Below are 21577 nucleotides of genomic sequence, written 5' to 3'. Positions count from 1 at the left end.
ACTTCTTTGATTGCACATTCCTATCAGGAAAAACATTTTGAGCATGTGCCCCAATCAGATATTTTCCCAAGGTACATATATGTATTACCACATACGTTGTAAAACTTCCGTAAACCCAAGAAGTTAAAAAGGATGAGGTAAAGATTAAATGAAGACTATTTTTGAAACATTTCCTAACTGTTGTCATTAATGGTGAAAAAAACATTTTCACCCTGCAGCCTTACAGATGTTCTTGCAAAGCTTCCTGGGGAGTGTGGGCTCCTCTTTGGAGACCTCTGATGTAGACACCATAAATACTTACCTTTGCAGATGTCATCAGGATGTTCCACTGTTACAAAACCTCCACGCTAAGTAATTCTCCTACTAGAGATTAAAATGCTGACTCTAGTAGGATGACTGCTCCTTCTGAAAAGAAAATAAGAGGAGAGAGCAGCACAGGAAGCACTGATGAACTGCCTGACATAGGAGAAGTTTGTATCTGGATCAGCTGATAATATGGAGAAACATGTCCAAGTGGATTGGGAAAAAGGAATTATGTCAGAATATATACTAATATGCAGAATACAGCAGTAGCTTTTGTATTTTCATATATGTTTCTACTTCATTTACAGCTAAGTATTTGTCAATAAATTCCAAATTGTGTTTTCTCTTGTTACCTGGGGTAGTCACACTAAAATCAGGAACAACACTTATATACAGGAGCTGAGCTGGATCTGAATTTTGATATCCAGGCAGCTAAATAGTCTCCAGTGCACATCAGGTACCACTTAGGACCATGGACAACTGGTGTGCTTTTCTCATTAGCTTCTTAGTTATCATACGGCCTTTGAAGGTATTCTGTGGACCACAGGCTGGAAATCCCAGAACTGAATTTTTACAGAGTGAGATTGCATGTGCAAAATGGAAAATATTTTGGATAGAGAATTGATTGGAATCTTGTTAAACATAATAATGAGCAAAGTCTGTATATGAGATGAAGCTCATAGAGAAAGGGTTTTAAATCCAGTCAGGCTGGAGATGTGATGAAGAGAAATAATTTCTGATAGTAGAGGCAAAGGAATCTGAAGCCCATGTCAGTCTGTCATCAGAGATAGAAATGAGGCAGGAAAATAGATTTTGCTGATCTTGAGCATTCCCAGCTGTTGCTGTAAGGAGGAGTCTCACCAGACTTGCCATATGTAATATATGCTAGGCATACTGGCCCTTGGGAACTGGATCTTGGGGAGAAGAGCTGAAAGTTCCATTGATGCACAAACTAAATGTAGCACCTGCCTACTTGAATGGGTGTAAAGGTGTAACTGTAATGGGATTAAAGGTGTAACTGCACTGAGTTTACATGACAGTAACATTTGGGAAGAAGGGTGTTCCTCTGGCCCCGGACATGGGTCTGTAACTGCTGCTTCTCAGCTTAGTAGGAGAGGCACATAAAGATACGTCAGCTTTTTTGATGAGCAGAGACCAAGGTGACTTAGTCACTGGTCAGGAAAGAATTTTATTTTTTTTGTTATAAACAGGAAGGCATTGAGAACACTTTCAGATCCTCCATGGTTCTCCATGTGTCTGTCAGTACAAAAGAGTTCTGGTTTTGTTTTTTTTTTCTTTTAGATGTGACATACCCCAAAGCATCCTGTTTTCTGCAGCTTTGATGTGGTAGAGATTTGAAGAAGACAGATTATTTCCATTCTTGTCATAGACTTCACAGGCAGGCAAGGGGTGATATTTGTGAAAAGAAGAAATAGATAGGTTCCTCGTGCTGACTTAATAGTAGGTGATGGATTAGGCTGATAAAAAAGTTAAAATTCACATTGACCCATGCAAGGCATTTTCAAGGTATTTCTGCATCCCTCCTTTGTTCTCTTTAGAAACAGTACAAGTGTTACTAGAATATACAGTCTGCATAGTAATATGTCTGTATTAAGCTCTGCCAAGTCTGCGCATGAAGGGCTTATAAAAGATTTATGTGAATTTCTGTGTCTACTTTTTTATTTGGAGGCAGGTTGCTGTATGCAGCTATGTACAGTATTCTGTCTTAGGGTAATAGATATTTTTTGCTTATTTGGAAGGAGGGAACTGTGTTTGGACAGTTAAATATATAATTCTGTTATCCATTTCTATAGGAAGCAGAACAGCTAAGAAAAAGCATTTTTGTGTTAGACAAATTACAATATAATTGAGGTTTTTTTAATACAGGAATGAAAAAGAAATGTTTCATTAAAAGGTTATTGGAATTTTTTTCAATAAAGTGTTCTAATAGGAAGAAACTAATTTCACAGAATCACAGTATTAGTTAGGTTGGAACAGACCTCTGAGACCATCAAGTCCCAGCCTTTGAACGAACACCATCTTGTCAGGTAGACCATGGCACTGAGTGCCACATCTAGTCTTTTCTTAAACACCTCCAGGGATGGTGACTTCATCACCTCCCTGGGCAGCCCATTCCAATGCTTGACAACCCTTCTGTGAACAGATTCCTCCTCATGCCCAATGTGAACCTTATTCACTGTTGTAATATATAAATTTAAATAATAAATTAATTAATTTTTTATATCACAATTGCTAATTTCCAGAACTTATTAGGACAATCCCTCTTGTACAAATTATCATTTGTTGTTGGAGAAGGAGGGAAGATCCATGTTACAAAAGCCAGTAACTCAGTTGTTGCTACCTCTTTGGCCAGTCATGCATTTCTTCTATGCAGATTTCCTGGAAACAGTGACACTGCTGAGCTTCCTTGATGCTTAGTTTATCTGTGTTGTAAAACAGTTACATTTTGGGGGGAGAGAAACTGAAGAGGTGAAAATTGTCCTTGGTGTTACATGTACTGAACGGGAAGGTGCTCTGAAGCAGAGGAAGAAGCCTAGGCAGTAGCTATATGCACAGTTATCCTTTTGGTTCTGTCATGTCAATGTAGTGGGAGGCCAGGAGTCCAGATGAATGTTTCAGTTACACCTTGATGAGGAATGGGAATGTCACACTGACTGTGCAGCTATATATATTTCATCTGTAAATATTCCATTTACAAGAAGTGTGGTTTGCCCAAGAGGGTGTGTGCAGTTTCCCCTCCTGGCTGCTACTGTGCAGAGCACTGCCTGGTAGTCTTTATTCTGTGGATTCTTTCTGTTCAGTGGTATTGTACATTAAGCCTGAAACTTGCATTTTGTGAGTGTTAGGAGGAAACTCAGTGTGCTTGTGTATATATTTTCCCATGCATCTAACCAACACAAGGTGACAGAAACAACACAAATGTTACAGTTACCCTGCCCACCGACCTTTACAACATTGTATGGGAGGGGTAGTGCAGTTGTAGTGTGATGTAGGAATGCTTGTCCATGCCCAAATAGAAATGGTTGTTTACTGGATGGCAAGTACTGAAGTTTTATCAGTGGGAGAACTAGGCAGGAAAAGTCTGCAGTTTGATTTAGCTAAACTTTTACACAATTTTTCCTCCACATGAAATATTTCCACAGGAATCTAAGGCGTGTGGAAGATGCTGGATCACCAGGTGCAGAGATTGAACTCTACCCACTGGAAAGGTAACAGGAACTAGATTTTATCTTCAGAGCACAATCCACACTGCATCTCACTCCTTGATCTGGAAAGGCCTTTTCCAAGGTTAGAAGAGGAGTTTGGTACCCATGCCTTAATTCTTGGTGTGTCTGTGTTCCAGCTATCAGGGAAGCCAGATAGGTGCCGGATACAGAGATTTTTTTTATGATATCTGCTTGCATTTCTGATGTTCATATTTTGGAGCAAAGACTAACTTTTTCAATGATTTATTTCTTTAGGTTTTTCTACAGCAGCAGCAGGTCTTCTCTTGCCTCTCATGGGGACACTTAGCCTTTTGATAATGCCTCCTTCTCAGTGAAGGGAAGAAAGGATGGATCAGCAGGGATGTGCAATGGAGTGATGTCCACATGTGGTGTTAACAGTCATGATGATCCCTGTCCCACTAACTTGGAGAATTGAATAAAAAAGTTGAATTGTAATTAATGAGAGTGTGAGATTCTTTTTTGTACCTTTTCCACCATCTCCCCTTTTTTGAAGGGCTGATTAACTTGAGAAATCTGTTGATACTGCATCAAAGCTGCAGCTAAGCCAGAAGAGTAAAACCTATTGGGTATTCTTCACTTTATTAACCATTTTTTTCCTCCAGGAATTTCATTCCTAAGAGTTCTAAATGCTTTATATTGACATGAGTAATCTTCCCAAATGCCTTAGAAAATTTAGCATCAGGCCTTTGGTTTTATCAGTCATGTTATGAGTTCACCCAAGTCACTGAGGGTACAAGTCTCCTGAGTTTCAAAAGCGAAGTCACCATACTGATCATGTTGTACTTCATGGACTTCACTTTGGTGACTGCTAGAGAAAAAGAGAAGCAACTTGGTTAACCCACCAGAGTTAATGTGCCTTTGGGTTTTGAAGCCACAGTGGCAGGGCTTGTTACAGACATGGGCATGGACATTCTTACTATCTGTTGTTTCTGAAGACAGCTAATCTTACCATGGGTTATAGATCTTGCACGTGGCTCTCTTGGTTTGTTGTTAGTGAAGCACTGCAAAGGATTAGACACCAAGTGATGGCATTTTCATGATGTGCCTACTTGAAATTTGTACAAAATTTACAAAAGTGAAGCAAAAAAATGTTTTTTTGTCTCAAGATGCTGAGTTTGTACATTATCAGTAAGCACCTCTTATCCTTGACATTCTTCCTGTTCCTTTCATTTCATGTATTCAGGATATTAATTTCATGTAAATTTTAATTCCTGCTTTCTGTGTGCTTGTTCTAGTAATTTACACATGAATGTACCTAGAAATGTGGCTGGTAGCCTGTCTGCAGCTATGCCTTTGCTCCAGTAGCTGCAGATTATGGTTGGATTTTTTGCAAATCTGTGTGTCACACCATTCCTCTGGCACTTCTGTGAGCAGGTGGAATGGCTGCTCCAACGCAGTAATGGACATTTCATTTCTTGTGGTTCAGTGCCTGTTTGTGTGCTGATGCGTATGCTGATGCTTCCTTAAGTGCTTTTCTGCCTTAATATTTCATGCCTAAAAAGTAGAACAGCTGAGAACTTTCCAAATTCCTTCTTAGTTTCATATATCCCATCTTGCTAAGCTACTTCCAGGCCCTGTATGTGTTTTAGTTCTCTTATTTTTTGTGGGTGTTCAGCAGTGTTCTCTGTTCTGCTGCCTCAAATTTGCTCCTCCTGCCTTCGTAGTCTTTTTTTTTTCCTTCTTTTTTTCTTTTTTTTCTTTCTTTTTTTTTTTTTCTTTTTTTTCCCCTGGTCTTTTTTCTGCTCTTAACTGGCCCCACATGTTTTTATCCTTGTCCCAAGCACACATGCACATATGGTAGCCTAAGAATATTTGTTACTCACTGTCTATCACAGATAACCATTCTTTGTACTACTCTAAGAGTGTGTTTTCCTTTTTTCAGAGTGAGAAATGCTCTGTTACTACACATTTCCTTTTGGCATTTCACAACCCTAAATGTGTTAGAAGTAGAATAGAAATTAAAAGAAGTTTATCACTGTGTGATGTCTTAGTAATGAGTGAAAGTTGGCAAATTGCAATACTGAGGAGAAAGTTCCTGGCCTTTTGCACTCATCTGTCTTTGTTGAGAGGGATTGGTCCTGCAATCCATTGGTCCTGCAATCCACTTAAAAGCTCAAATTCTAGAGCTGTGGTCAAGAACCTGTTGGTGTCATGTAAAGTTTTGCTTTCCTTTGTCTTTCTTATCTTCCTTAGAATTTAGGTACTGGGTATCAACAATTAAATAGTAATTGGATATTCATAATATGATATTGTGGTATTACTTGTACAGCATAGTGAAACAGAGTAATAATAGTTCAGTAGTGATAACAGTGACCTGTGCTGTGATGATCAGGGTGTAAACAGTTCCTTTTGCACGTCTGCATTTCCTGTTAATTGGAATTGCGCTGTTGTGCCAGCCACAGAAGTGGAGTACTTGTAAAACTCTGCTTTGCTTAGTGTGATGAGATCTTGGGGTGGGGTATATTTGTATAGAGGCCAGACTTGGAGAGAGCTTGTGATTTTGTTTAGCATTAGATCTGGAAAACCTCTGTAACTTGTCTGGACTGCATTCCCAGATGTGCATGATGTAAACAGACAGCTATGTCTTGACCACTGTCTTCTTTTATTTTTCTGGGTCATTTTCCTTATATTTTGCCTTATCACCTTGGTTGCTTCTCCAATCCACTCTTTCCCTGTCTAGACAACTTGGTTTATCACTGTGCATTTACCTCTAGGTGGTCTGCAAAATCTAGGTTTGGAATCAGACATTGCATCATCATCTCTCTGACCCTGTCATTCCATGCTGTCATCACTTCAGTGTTTTTCCAAGGACAGCTTTGGAGGCTGGCCTCCTGTGATGGTGATGTTGAGAAGGGAGAGCGTGCAGTGCAATGACCAGGTCACCTCAAAAGCCCCAAGGGTGGAATCCTTGGGAGAGAGGCTGCCACTGTGTGCTTCTTTCCCCTGCACTGAGCCCCTTAGTTTAGCTGGTGGTGCACAGGCCAGTCTGATAAGCACAGGCTGATAAGCTCACCCCTACACTGCTTCCTGGCTTGGGCACTTCAGCCTAGACATGGGCTGGCCACGGAGACCAGCCATCACTGGGTCACTGCTGCTGTGCTCTTCTGTGCTTTGCACATGTGCCTGGTGCTGAGACTCAGGCAAGCTCCTTGGTCTCCTGAATGTTGGCCCTCATCTGCTTTGGATCTGCTATCCCAGTTGGTGGAAGGGAGTTGAGCAAGTAGTACTGGGCTCCAAAATCAGGTTAAATACATTAGGAAGAATTTCTGTCAGAGATGGAATACACCTCTATATTTTTATCAGCTTTTTAATTAATATTTTGTATATTTTATAACAACACTACTGAAGATTTCTAATGAAGGCAAAAATCTTCCTTCTAGTTCTGCTCATCTTTTCTTTCCTGGAGGGCGTATATAGCAGCTGCTGGAGCTGTCTTTAGGGAAGAACCTGCTGCTTCTTCCCTACAGCCCCCAAGAATCAGGAGAAAAAGACAGGGATACAGTGATGTTCTTCCAAGGGAAAAGACTGGGAGGCTGCTCTCTAGCATTCCTGGTAACCATCCATGTTCAGCAGCTTAGCAGTAACAGCAATTGTCCCTAACAGTCTGATATAGGAAGCAGGGAAGGAAGGGACAGTATCCCTTACAGCTGTGATGTCACGAATGGACCAGAAGTCACATTCCTGTGGAGATGAGGGAGGGTGGAGAAATAAAAAACCAATCTCCATGGTTTTCTAGTGCCTTCTGTCCAGACTTGTGGACAGTGCTGTGTTACAGGGAAGAATATCTGCCTAATCTTCCCTATAACATCCCTCTGCACAGCGTTCTGTGGTCCTGTATGCAAGGTAAGACTCCGAGGGAAGAAGTGCTCTCAGAATCATTCGAAGTGCTCTCTGCAGGCTGAATACTTTTGTGTCTTGGATTGGGGATCTCTGTTCTTAGCCCAGTCTTAGTAACAGCTCATGTATTTTGAAAACAGCTGAATTTGTGAGCAGTGAATGGAAATGAAGAATTGCAGCCCAGTTATGAGACTTCACTCTGGAACAAGCAACCCTTGAAATAGGAGAGGAGGCCCAGTAGAGGGAAGGAAAGAAAGTGTTTTCAGTATCTAAATTTCCAGATTTAGTTAGGAGTATGTGTGCAACTTTCTGTTATAACAGTGCTGGTTCTGATACCATCAGTTGTCACATGGAGTCACTTTAGGTGGGAGATGTTAAAGGAGTCCAGCCTTGGTTAGATGCAGGTGATTGTTTGGTGTAGGAGCGAAAGGATAAGACAGGTTCCTACTGATGCTTTCTTGTCTAAACTCTATTCCTGTTCCTCCCATTGCTCTACTAAGATATCTTTTTGCATTGTGATTTGGTAGGAGGCTTTCTTGCTTTAATTTCCAAGGTCAACAGTTTTTAACAGTTGCAGATTTATTTCTCTCCTGCAACCAAATTAAGGTCTTGAGACTGGCCGTTGTTTTAAAGATATTTATGTATCTGTTACCTCACCTGAAAGGATGGGGTTGGGGCACAGAATTACATTTTTCTGCTCGGTTTTGTGGGCCGTGGTTAATGTCCCTTTGTGCGAGGCAGTTTTGTATCACTGATGTGGAGCCCCTTCTGGTTTTTACAGGATCTGAGTTAGCTGTGTTTCCTTGGAAGTTTAGTCACTCATTGAGATGAAGCTGGCATTCAGCACGTGTTACTATAGACTGTACCAAAGATGAGCCTACTCTGGAGAGCAGATAGCCAAAGCAGATGGCAAATGTTACAGGAGACAGGAAGAGAGCATGTCAGTAGCTATGAGTTGTAACTCATCCGTGGTGCAGTGACAGCTATCCATTATGCTGTAGAGTCCTTTGAATGGAGAGAGATGAAAAACAACCAAGATTCTGTCTGTTGGCTGGCCACTGTTCTTTGCATGCATCCTGTTTTTCACCTTCCTATAGGGAATTACTGCCAGAGTCACACCACGCTTGCAGGTAGAAATGTTTGTTCTTGAGCAACTGTGCAGTGACAGGAAGGGCAGCAGGGACCCACCTGCCTGGCTTAGGTGCAGTTTTCTGTCATGAAGGGAGCCCCCAGTGAGCTGTGTGCAGCTGAAGATGCCAGAAACAAAAGCAAGGATGCAGCCCCAGGAATTTAGCACTGAGGACACTGCAGACCCATTTTTGAACATGTTTTTAAGGCATCCAAGTCTTGCAAAATTACTAGTCATAACCATAAACTTTTGATTAAATTTCCATCTCTTTCCTCTAGCCCACATGATTGGTGTTTAATGTCACTGCATTCAGTATCCCTTGGAGCAGAACACACTGTGGTGCATTGTTTTGTTTGTAGAGCTGGCAAGCAGGTCATAATGTGTTGCTTTGGTTGCCTGGAGGAGTTCAGCATCTTTTAATTACGTGTTTTTGGAAGTGTCCTTTAACAGATGTAACCCTTAGGAGCTGGAACAGTGAGGATGAAAAGCAAGCTGGTTTGGAGGGATTTGGAAGCAGCTGTTGTGAGCCCAGAATGGTGAAGTGCTTTCAGAGAGGTGAAATTCATGCTCATATGCAATGCTACTCCTGGAAGATTTTTCTGCAATTCCTGTCTTCCGCACTGGTTCTGGAAACCCGCCCAGAGTTTTGGATACACCTCCTCAGGGCAGCAGTGCTGCCCTGTCACTGAACTTCTGATAAAACCTATCCTAACCCTGCACTTGTCTTTTGCATGGAGAGGGTGTGGGCCAGCAGGGTTTGTTTTTCTCACTGGCATGTCAGAAGAGCTGCCAATCGTGTCTGTTTCCAGCTGTGGTTTTGTCACAGGCACCTACCAAGGACTGGTGTTTAAATGGCATCTTCTGTAGTGGAAGAGGTGAATTCCAACCTCCCTAAGTCACTTCTAACTGTGCTGGACTTGGATCTTATTTTGCCAAGTGCACATTGGACCCATTAACTTAATGGAGAGTAGGAAACACAAACATGGAAAAAAAATCAAGCCCAAGATGTCTGAATCACATATTAGCAGATACATCTTAAAGCAGAGATCTCTTTTACTTATTTCTGTTGGTGTCCTTAGTAAATACAGGAAATAAGACAGCATATCCTCCTGCATCACAATGGGTTTAATTTATCCCTGGCTAAATCAGTCCATTTCAGTGGATGTGATGGGTGAAAAACATCTCCCAAGAGGGCAAGTTAGTTTTCTTGAGGCTGTGTTTCCCTCTGCTGGTGTGGAGTTAATACTGCTGATGGTATTTTTCCTCAAAATCAAGCTTCTGAAGCTACTTCTTTCTCATACTCCCAAGAAACATTTAAACTTGTCCCTCATATTCTCTGACACAATCAGCAGAAGTCATTACTGCTACTCAAAATCATAGTGTGGTGCAGAATTACTGTTCCATAAAGACTAGTATTCCTCAGCTTATAGTGTGGAGTATTTCTGAGGGACATCTATGAAAACAAAATTGTTTTACAGATACCTACACAATGCTACAGCAAAGCTCTTCTGTGCCAGAACTAAGTGGAAATATTTTTCAAAGCTGAAAATGAAAATGCTTTAGACAATCTTCACATTCAGTTGCTTCAGAGTGTTTGTCATTGTCAGAGCTTATTTTGCTGTAGGAGAGAGTTACATTCAATAGCAATATCTGCCTGCTACTTACCAGTGCAATAAAAATCCAGTGTCTCAGACCAAGCCAGGAAGATTTCATCCCTGTAGCACTTCAGGTCTTTCAACCCTTCACAAAAACATTGTTTGAACCACTATTTTCTTCTTCAGTCTATTATTTATTAACAAAGATGACTTTTTAGTGGTTATTATTTCAGCTTGCAAAGACAAACTGTTTGTCAAAATCAAAGTTTCCAAAGTATTCTATTCAGAACCATGAAACATAATCCCATATTTATCTAAAAAAATGGTGTCAGACTTTTGTAATGATCAAGACTTAGGAATGCCTTTGCTTTTAAGTTTGTTTTGTGTAGTTGAGTTTTTTTCCCAGTGATCCTAATCATTCTGAAATTAAGCAAAACTGTCACACCATTATGAATTGACATTCTAAGCCCTAAGCCTCAAACAAAATGAGATGCCTTAGCAGGTTCTTTGATTATACCTTCTTTTGACAGCACAGAACATTTGGATCAAGTGCCAGCAGACACATACATTTGGAACAGCTTATTCCATAAACAAGTGGAATCTTCTGCTGCATGGTCTCCTAAGCAGTCTCCAGAGCTGCTGCAAGCATTACCTGCCAGCTGTAGGGAGGGTAGTATTCAGGTGAACTCCCAGCTCAGTGCACTGCCAAGACCAGGCTGTAGTTCATTACCATAAGTGGGATCCACAAAAAAATGGTTTGTTTTTGAATTCCAAGACTAACTGATCTATTACTGGTTTTCAGCAAGTGAAAATCCCATGACATATCTTCGTGTAGTTGGCCTGTGACTTTAACATTCTAGAAAAATAAGAAATTAAGTGAAGACAGAAAGGGTTATTCTACTCCTTGTTGCTTGGGGGTGGGACAAAAATGTATGAGGCAAAACCCTTTGATTTTGTAGATTCTCACTGGCACACATTATCCTTGATGCAGAAATATTTCTAAACTGCTGTGTGTGCAGCTCCTGTGTGTCTGCAGGTGCTTGAGAAGTTGTAGCTGAACATAGAGGTGGTTCAGCACAATTGTTTCCCTGTTCCCACTGGTTTCTAGGCTGAGAACTCCTTGTCCCCCACCTTTGAATGGTTTCCTCTTTCTTGGCTTCTGGCTGTATATATAAATTTCCCAATAATTTATTTCTCTGCTTTCCCTGTAGCCTCAGTCCTGCTGGTTCTGGTTCTTAGAGAGTTCTGTGGCCAAGTCTGGCAATTCACAGTCGCTGTTTGCAGGCTGTCCTGCAGCCATCCACCCCTTTTGTGTGCCTCTGGGTGCTGCTTTTGACACTTCTGCAGCTAAGCATCATCTGCCTTTCACTTACTGAGTGGTAATGCAGAGAAGGAAGTGAAGATTTTGAGCAGACAAGGCCAATACCTGTCTCAACACAGGCATTTGCTTCTTGCTGTTGAAGCAAAAATCTCTCCTCATTTTTGGAGTGCTAAAAAGGGATTAGCCAAGTTGCTGTGTGGGGATAATACATTTGGTGGGTTAGTCAGCACTGCAGAGGGGCTTCAGCAACCTCTTAAACTCCAGCACGTTCTGAGAGAGCCTGTGCTTGTTTCCAAGTTGCAGTTCCAACAAGAGCCAGGTATAAGGAAGGATCTCTGGGAAATTTTGATGTTGAAATTCAGTGTTAGAGCTCCCTACCTTCATACTTGGGAAAGCCTGCACTTTGTGGCAGAAGCTTTCAAAGTGTTTGGTGCAAGGAAAATGCAGCCCTGGAGAATGTGATCCAGAGCCAGTAACTGCAGCTGAAACCAGCTGGCTACAGCGAGGAGAAGGAACCTTAATGAGGTGCTACAGTTGTGCTTAGAGTTAACCTGGACTCTCAAGTAATTTCTGGCCTGTGTAAGAAACAGATTTTGCATGGTCTACGTGTGTGCAAACACACCCTATGGTTATTGCACACGTGGAATGAACCCCAGAAATTTGCCCAGAAGTAAAAGTTGCAGCCACAATCGTGGAATCTCCTTAGGTAATCCCTTCTGGAACAGCAACTGCTCAGCCCTTGTGTAAAGAGGGCATGTTTGCCTGCAAGGCACAGCTATATTAGTGACATTCCTTTACTCCGGAAAGCAGATGTTTCCTAGGGAGCAAGCTGCCCAACAGTTCCTGATTATCCACATTTCAGTATTTGAGCGGAGCCAGCTCTAGGCAGAAATCCCAAATGCCAGGTATTTTACTTATGCCATAGATGAGGAGAAAGAGGATTCTAAAAGCCCAGTAAAGATCTCTATAGTAAAATGCTCCCTTGGTTTTTATTATCTGATGTTGTTGTCCGACTTCAAAAACATCTTTTGTTCTTGTTAATTGATTCAACATCTCATTATTTGTCTGCAGCTGATCTCGTTTTGCTTTGAGGCAGAGAAGTGCTTTGCCTTCAGAGCTGTCTGTTTTCCAAGTCTGTTGTCTGCAATTTCTGAGCATGCCTTTGTAGTTTCTAAGTCCCAACTGAAATTAAACTGTAAAATTATCAATAGTTTGTTCAGGCAAAGTCTTGGATGAAAAGCAATGGACTTAGGTTCTCTGAATTAAGGAAAACTACTCAAGAAATTACCTGTCCTTAGGAACATGCAGCTTTTAGACATCACAAGGGAAGACAGTGATGCCAGCTACAAGTACCATGTCAGCAATGAAACTCTATGTCTTGTACCCATGACTGATGGCAGCAAAGTGTATATGAATGCTCTCTTAGAGGGGTCTGTGGGTCCTTTTTTCCTCCCCTTTTTGGGTGCCTTACTTTGTAGAGACAAGGTGTTCAATGCAAACAGCCAATAGTTCAAGCACTTTCCACTCACCCCTATGGCCATCACAGTGCCTGTGAACAATTTCAGAGCAAAGAGCACCTGGAGATGCTGGAGACAGGACATGTAAGACAAGATGGCCACAGTTCCCTGCATATGCTGGAACAACCCTGGGAAATTGATATAAAGTTCCCAGAGCTTATTTGCAGTCATTGTGGGACTCTTGCCTTAAACTATGTGGTTAAGTGCTCAGTGGAGGTTTCTTGGCATCCCAGTTTGTCAGAAATTTTATTCCACCTGTTGCCTGCTAGGTTTGTCTCCTAAGGAGATCTGAAGTGGAGGCAGAGAAGGCAAAGGACAAAACATTAAATAATGAGAAAAGGCAGCTCAGGGAAAAAGATGTGCAAAGAGACACTGTGAGCAAAACATCCCATCTACTGCTCCTGGCATGTGGTCTTGGGGACCTGTCATAAAACACACGAGGGTCTTTGAGTGGACCACACTTTGACTCAAACGTTTTTAAAAAAAACTTCAGGATAGGGTCTGCATCTCAAATAATGAAGAGGCAGTTTTCTTAATGGCTTTTATTGCTCTTACCAGTATTGCTGGGAAATCCTATTGATAAATAGGATTTCTTGCCATTCACCCTGAATTTCCCATCACCCTTCAGCTTTACCTGTTTAGCTTTACTCTAAACATTTAACATTTTTCTGCTGCCTTGATCTTAACAACTTTCATAGAGTTTCTAGCTTGTGACTCCGCTTCCCTGTCTTGAAATTCATGCTCTTTTTATGAAGGTAAAACCAAAGCAAAAAAAAAAAGTGTTGTAAAAAGGTGTAATCTTTATCTGCCCCTCTCTGGCCTTTCTGACTTTTATCTGTGTTTCTCAATGTCCTACCTCACGTTAAACTGGAAATCCTCAGGGAGTTCTGGCAGAGCTGCTTGCATGTTAAAAGAAATTAAATGGTGAAATGTGGCTTCATGGAAACTCTAATGTCCTAAGGGCCTGAATGCCAAGTCCCTGTACACAAGTTGAAACAAAAGAGATCATTTAGGCTGGACAGATATTCTTGGTATTTTACAACATGCTTGGAGACACACTGGGAACACAGTATGGAATTAGGGTGCCAGTGAGAAGTGTAGAACCATTTTCAGAGCCTCCAGTTTTGTTTAGCTGAGAGAATCAGGCAGAAGTAAAAAGTTAAGAGAAAGACTCATATACCTATTTGCAAGCTTTTTTTTAAAAAAAAACAAAAAAAAAACCAAACAGCATTCAACAGCTGGTGGGGACTGTGTCTGTCAGCCTTGCAATGGGGTTTAAAACTTTCTCAAACTCTTCCCATGGTTATTGGGATACTTACAAGAAATCACTTTACCGATACGCAAGGACAGGAAAAATCAGATATGCTGGTATGGACTTGTCAATACCCAGAAGCAGAACTTATTTCTGAAACTTGTGTTCCTTGGTTCATTAGCTGTGGCTGAAGCATGTTGAAAGAGGAGCTTCCCTGTTATAAACTCCAACAACATCTTGATTTCCAAATACTTGTGACTGGAAAATTGCAGTAGTGGTCGTTCAAGGTTACGGTGCTGTGCAAATATGCAAGAACACTTAAAAAAAGCCACAAAGGAAATCATAGGTCTAGGCATATGTGTACATTCAGCATTCAAAAAGAGGGATATAAGCAACTTTTGTTGGAATCCTGGAGCTTCCAGGCTACTGTAACACCTACTAGAGGGCAGATGAATAGAAAATAACCTGCATACATCAATAAAACAGAATTTTACTTTTACTACGTGAATCTCAGCAAGCAGTAGACCCTCCAAAATTTAAATCTGTAGATAATATTCAGAAAAGGCTCATTCTGAGCAGTGGATAATTGTTTCCACTGTTCTCTCTCAACTTTTTGCAGCCTCCCCTTTGAACAGCCTCATTCCAGCAACTGCTTTCCTCTGGCTGAACGAGCTGTTCATCCAGCTGCTTAACTGTTTACTCTTTTCTTTCCCAGTTATCTTGCTTTCTCTTTGGGAATTATTAGCATCTGAAAAGGTTTCAGTCTGTCCCACCTACCCCATGCAGGGCCTAACAGTGACAGAACCTCAAGCTGTGGCCTGGCTTCTCCAGCATCACACTGGCACACTTGAAAAGTCGGAGCTGTGGGGCCAGATGGAATTGATTCCTGGTGACAATCTGATTTCCCCCAAATCGAGGTATCTGGGAGAGATCCCAGGACATTGTGCTCTGTGTGTCTTGGAATCATGTTTCCTAGGTGAGGCAATCTGTACCTTTGAGCTGTCTGATAAATCTCACCTAAATGAGCCCTCAAACCCCATGCCTGTGATCTTCTGCCACTTCAGGCTCACTGGGAATAGCAGCCACAGCACAGAAGTTATTCTGCTGTACTGGTGAGTTTTAGACAGAACTTGGCCTGCTGAGAGCACCTACCTGGTAATATTCAGGAATTTTTCCCACCTCAAGTGCTTTACAGCTTTGGATAGATGTTGGATGAAAGGTCTGATGGCAGAAGCATAGCAAAGGCACAGGGAATACTATGGGAAGAGGAAGGGGAGGAGACTGGCAGCTTGGTTTGAGTGTTCATGTATTATTCTTCACGTAGGGGGCTGAGGATAATGGTAGGTGCCCAGTAGGTGTACATAGTTGGATATAATGTGATATGGGAACCACAAAGAGCAGTTATGAGATTTTTCCTCCCACAGATAGTGCAGCCAAAAGGCCTAAAGGAAGGAGAAGGTGGACATTTTTGTGATTTAGCAAAACTTTTTTGGGGGCACTGTAGCAGGGGTTTTGAAAAGCGACTAGCAGTCTTGTGCTGAGAAATTTTTCATAGAGCTACTTGAGTAGATACAATTTTCCCTCTCCAGTTTCACCCTCTCTTTCCTGTTCTTTGTAAGGTAGAAACAGAGGAGAAGGATAGTGAAAGCTCATTCTGCTTGCCACGGGATTTTCCCTACAAGGAATAGCTAGTCACTGCCATGATGTCACAGAAGGCCTAAAGAATTAGTTCAGATGTACATGCTTAAAGATGGCCAGGATGAATCTCATGCTCAGCAATTCATGCTCTCTCTGCATAGCTGGTGTCTGTCTTTATTTCTTTTCCTCCATTTTCTTTTCAAGAGGAGTTTGCATGTAGGAATCATGTGAATGAGCTGGGCACATACTGTCAGAGGGGCTATTTACACCTGCAGCCACAGTGCAGCACCCCAGGAGACTCCTCAAAGCCAGGGGCGTGCTTTGGGTGCTGGCCTGTGCTGCAGCAGGGGCTCTGCATGGATTGTGATCCTGACCCTGCGCATCACTTCTTCTCTGGGAGAACTGGGAGGGGGACTTGTGCATGAGACAGTGGTGGCCAAAACCAAGATGCTGTGGGCAATGGTAAAAGTGGTCCTGACTGCAGCTTTTGTGCTCTGTGCTTAGCTCAGACAGCCCTAGAGGTGGTTGTTGGAAACAGTCAGCTGTCCTATCCCACAGTGCCAACATCACAGCACAAGATGGAGGCTAAGAAGAAGAAGAAGAAGGAAAAAGGATAAGGCACACCCAAATTCCTCCATCTTGGGACCCCAAGCCCCCATTCTAAAAACTTCAAAAATCTATTTTTCTCCCCATGATAAATTCAGTATCATTCTACTTAAATTTTTGTGGCTTGTAATTCTTCATATAAGGTTGGTAATTGTTTTTTCCAAGGGCTAAATCAAATGCACAGGGGTCTTGGGCTCTGTGCCAAGGTCTCTGAGCCCCCTGGGCAGGGGCTCAAGTCCTCCAGGGCAGCCAGAGGAATTTCCTGGCTTCCGACACCACAGCATCTCTCCACCCCTTTGCACTGTTGGTTCTCCTCTTCTTCCAGGCACAGTAACTAGCTGTGACCTTTGCACTCATTGTGCAAAGATAGATAGTTTGGATATCCCCAGGTGCATTTCTTTGCAGCTGCACTTCTTGTTGTCTGATCTCATTGTATTTTCATGGCATCAATAGAGGATGAAGGAATGGGAAAGATTTCCAGAGAGGGGAGTTTTCAACCAGACATGCACTGCACTCCTTTTCCAGGTAGTGGGAATGACAGGCTTGTAGATCTTCAGAGAGTCCTTGACCTTGAGAAGGATGTTGGAAGTATGGAAAGTTGCTTCTGAAGTGAAGGGCACTGCATCCTTTTGAATGCAGGAACACCTTTGAATTAGGCGGCACAACTGAGGAAGGTGTGTCTCGGTGGGCTGGGGAAGGACTCTCGGAGGGGGGATAGTGTTAGATCTGGCTGATTAGGCTCTGACTTCCTCCTGTCTTTGTCCTAGCTCTGAAGTTCTCTCTCTCCATCGCTCTTTCCTCCTCTGATTCTGTTCCCAGCCCCTCACCAATAGACAGCAGGTCTCAGTGCTGGGTAAAGAGCTGGAGTCACAACTGCAATGTTTCTGAGGTCAGCTGATGCCAATTGAAATGCTATAAATTATTTGATTAAATAGATTTCAATGAGCAAATAAGAAGCCTTTATTTAATCAATTTCATCCTCTTTTGAGCTGGTAACCAGTACACACTGAACAAATATTGTCAACGTTACCTTTTAAGCCTATTTTTGCTACCCAAAAGAGTGTACTGTGGCTGTGCATGTTTGATCAAGCCTGCTAGGTTAATGTTTTAGAGCATTCACTTGCTGTAGTTTTTCATGACAAGAGTATAATTAGATAAATATATTTTTTTTTTCATTCCACAATTCATTCCTGTACAGCTTAATGGAATCTAGACTTCAATTACTGCACAAATCCCTCAGCACCTAAAATTCATCAGTAAATAAAGCTACCTTAGATGTTTTGGATTCACTGAAAGTAAGCTTGTCTAAACATATTTGACATTTACATGGATTCAATTTAAACAAGGCAAGATTTATCTCTCAAAAAATAATTAACGGATTGATTTTTTCCCTCTCTCTTTTTCTGGTCAATGTGTTCCTCGGTGTTTCAGAAATCATAGAGCTGAGCTCCTCACAACTAGTTCCTATTTGCAGATATGGAGGGCAAAAGAAATTTCCATGCTTTTGCAGTCCCCAAAGGCTTTTTCAATTTGAATAAGCTAGTCAGTACTTTGAACCAGGTGAATAAACAGGAAAAAAAAAAGGAAATATTTTGTGGAGGCATGAACAGACCTCTCTTGTTAAAAACTGGCTGAACACTTTTGTAAAGCGTTTTCTGGGCATTCACCACTGACTTTTGCTTACTCAATAGTCTGCCTTTAAGACATTGTAGGAAACGTGTAGAGCTTTATGAACTTTTTTACTGTAATTACTTGATTCTATTCTAAAACAAAACAGTGTCTCAACCCCCTCATGGTAAATAATTTATTCCTTATGTCCAAACTAAATCTACCTTCTTTCAGTTTAAAATTTTGCCCCTTGTGCTGTGACTCCAGGTCCTGCTAAAAAGTCTCTCGCCACCTTTCTTATAAGCTCCAGTTAGGTACTGGGAGGCTGCTCTAAGGTCTCTCTGGAGCCTTCTCTTCTCCAGGCTGAATAACCCCAGCTCTCTCAGCCTGCCTCCATAGTAGAGGAGTTCCAGCCCTCTAATCATCTTGGTGGCCTCCTCTGGACTTGCACCAGGAGGTGAATGTCATTCTTGTACCAGGGTCCCCAGAAATGGATGGAGCACTCCAGGTGGGGTGTCACTACAGCAGGGTAGTGAATAATGCAAGTGAACATAGAAAACTGGTTCTAAGGTCTGAACCTGAGCCTGTAAAATTGCATGAATTTTTTTTTTTCTTTAGTCCTGCAGGCCTTTATTCTGGGGTCTGGTTTCTTCTCTGCAATGTCTCAGGTCAGTTTGCGAGAACTATTCCCATAGAAGATGAGCTTTGTTAGGTTTTTCCACTGAGCAGTTCATTGGATGTAATCAAAGTTGCCAGTCAACTGAGAAAGTAAGTAAGTGGCCTGGTCAAAATTAAGAATCTAGCCTAAGACCTGACAAATCTTCCCACAAATACATTACAAGTAGTAAAATCCTCACCACAGTTTTTCAAGGTTGGACTTGCTTTATGTAGGACCCCAAACTTTACCACTAGGGTCCATTTTGGGTCTTGACTCTTTGTTAAGACTAGAGATGATTCCTAAGGCACTGTGTTAAGATCTGGAAATTGTTGTGGGCTTGGCTGAGCCAATTTATCAATTTGTAAACAATTTTCAACTTCTATGAGTGCTTATCTACTTGATGACCAGACAAGTCAGAATGTTGTGGTTAAGAGAAGTCACTATGCCCAGAGTGCTCTGAGATTTCTTCCCTTTGGTGGGGTGAGTAAGAGAGGTGAAGCAAGAGCCAGGGGTTTGGTGTTGGGCCAAGGAGGTTCAGAAGGGATTGGACTCTTTCAGTGGCATGTGTGGATTTTCTGAGTGTTAGCTGGTGCTCTAGTTACTGCTCCCTTTTGTGAGAAGTATGCAAAGTTGCAGGTCTCAGGGTTCACATGTGTTCTTTGGAGAGAGATCCATGCCTTACCTGTGGTTTGAGCACATCTTATGACAGTTTCCAAAATCCCTTGGGCATAGTTTGAAATTGCCCAAATTGAATTCCAACTAAAGAAATTAAAGCCTACAGTCTAAAAGCTGGGGAAAAAAAAGAAGAAAGCAAAAAAAAAATATTGCAGCTCTTTGAATGATCTTAGTATAGGGGCCAAACATTGAGAAAGGCATAGAACAGTTTACACTATGTTGCCTTCAAGCTTTCTGACCCAGTCAGCTCCTGCTCCTTCTGCTGTGTTTGTCCAGGTGTGTTCTCAGCTCCTTGCTTGGTTTTGGTGCAATGGACAAATCTGCTGCCAAGGCAGCAGAAAGAGAGTGCAGCAGTCTACTTTGCCATTGTGGAGAGATTCTTTAAAGGGATTCCATTATGTCATGGATCTAGACAGGTTGCAGAAGCACTAAGGCCTGGCAGATTTTTATGAACCTTGCATGAACTATGAAATATCCTTAATGCAAAAGTTTACTTCACTATCAGAACACAAGGATAACAAATCCAATTGTCTTTGTTACACAGCAGTTATGGAGTAAGCATGTGTGTGTGTAAGAGGCGAGTTGGAAATGTCAGTGATGAGGAGCATGAACAGAGGAGGCCCAAGGCCTGTATGACATTGGTGATAAGTGTCTAGAGGAGGATGAAGAGTGATTCAGTTGCTTTGATGAATTACTCTGCACTACAGACTCTCCAACAGATGTGCTTCTTCAAAGAAAGTGAGGACTTCCTGCCCTCTGCACAGTCTCCTATCAAAGTGCTCTGCAGATATGGGTACTTCTCCAGTACTCTCCTCATGCAGTTCACTGAAACCACTGCCTTTTTATTTTCTTCAAAGATATTAGAACACAGGAGTGATTTCCAAGGTCCTTTTCCTCATTCTGAACCATGGACAATGTTATCAATTTATCATATGTATGACCTTTACTGAGACTTCCCTTCTTCCTTTTCAGTTTTTTATTCAGGTTTTAACTGTGGAGAAGAGGTTTCTATGTGGTTTTGCATTGCCAGTATGGACTATGTCCTTTGCTCCAGCTGAAGTGTGTTTTCAGGAGGAATAGATCCCTTACTCCCCATGGGAATCTTGGCTCAACACCTCTGTCACAAAGGCCTTCTTGGTGCCTATTTAGAGAAAGAAAATGAAGAACTAGAAGGGCTGCACAACCTTGCTTTGCTTTCTCTGTTGCAGAGACTTTGAGTTTGTGACACCTGTGCAGCTGTCAGTCACTGCCTTTGATGCAGATCCTTCAAATGTATGTTCATGTGACCAAAAGCCAGGTTTGCCAAAGCTAAACAAGGAATAGAGAGCACACCTGGGCAAACACGGTAGGAGGGCATGGTGGGACAGGGTCAGAGAGATCTCCCCAGTGCTGGCCCCAGTGGGTGCAGCTCCTGCCAGAAATCTGCCAGCATCTGGACCTCTCTGGCTGTGACTTGTGATCGATCTGGCCCATGCTTTTTGTAGGAAAATCTGGTTTTAGACAAAAAATTTGTAAGTTTGCCTGGCAGACTCTTTTCAGTAGTGCTAAGCAATAGGAAAAGAGGCAATGGGCAGAAACAGATGCACGGGAAATTCCACACAAATATGAGGAGGAACTTCCTACTGTGCAGGTGAATGAGCACTGGAACAGATTGCCCAGAGAGGCTGTGGAGTCTCCCTCACTGGAGATATTTGAAAACTGACTAGATGACACCTTGTGCAATGTGCTCTGGGAGGAATCAGCTTCAGCAGGGAGGTTGGACCGGGTGACCCACTGTGGTCCCTTCCAATCTGACCCATTCTGTCACTGACACTCTCCATAATTTGACCTCTTTGAGAAGGATACAAAGAGACAAGAATGGGGAGAATGCGTTCTTCTAAATAAAAAGTGTCTAGTCTCCCTTGCCAAGGAGCCTAACAGTGATTTAGACCAACTCAGAGCTGACTTCTATCAGCCTCTGGCCAGTTATCTCAATCAACTGAACAGTGAGATGTTCACTTGAGACAAAGGCAATACTAGTTAGCACTAACATCCTGTACATAATGTGCAGCCCTCATGATGCATGTCAGTCTTCCCAATTCCATCTGGGAACAGACTGTGGAGAGCCTTGGGAGCAGGGCTCCTGAGTTAGCTGAACATTTCTGTGTATCCTGCTGTTTTTGCCAGGTGAAGAGATCCCCACTGATTGCT

General features: G+C 42.1%; 1 protein-coding gene across 7 annotated transcripts in view; it reads left to right on the top strand.

The window, feature by feature from the left end:
- The window catches only part of RIMKLB (ribosomal modification protein rimK like family member B), a 50592-nt gene extending 46602 nt beyond the window's left edge, over nucleotides 1-3990 (top strand). For 6 of the 7 annotated variants that reach the window (XM_077174133.1, XM_077174129.1, XM_077174132.1 and 3 more), the window contains 2 exons: nucleotides 3468-3533; nucleotides 3786-3990. The gene's annotated coding sequence lies outside the window, so the exon portion shown is untranslated. Of the gene's footprint in view, nucleotides 1-3467; nucleotides 3613-3785 lie in introns of all 7 variants that reach the window. The other variant, XM_077174131.1, reaches the window with a different exon arrangement.
- Nucleotides 3991-21577: the final 17587 nt, after the last annotated feature.

The sequence above is a fragment of the Agelaius phoeniceus genome, chromosome 2 (genome assembly GCF_051311805.1).
Source record: "Agelaius phoeniceus isolate bAgePho1 chromosome 2, bAgePho1.hap1, whole genome shotgun sequence".
Lineage (NCBI taxonomy): Eukaryota > Metazoa > Chordata > Aves > Passeriformes > Icteridae > Agelaius > Agelaius phoeniceus.
The sequence above is the reverse complement of the archived record's forward strand: the minus strand, read 5'-3'. Positions and strand labels throughout refer to the sequence as shown.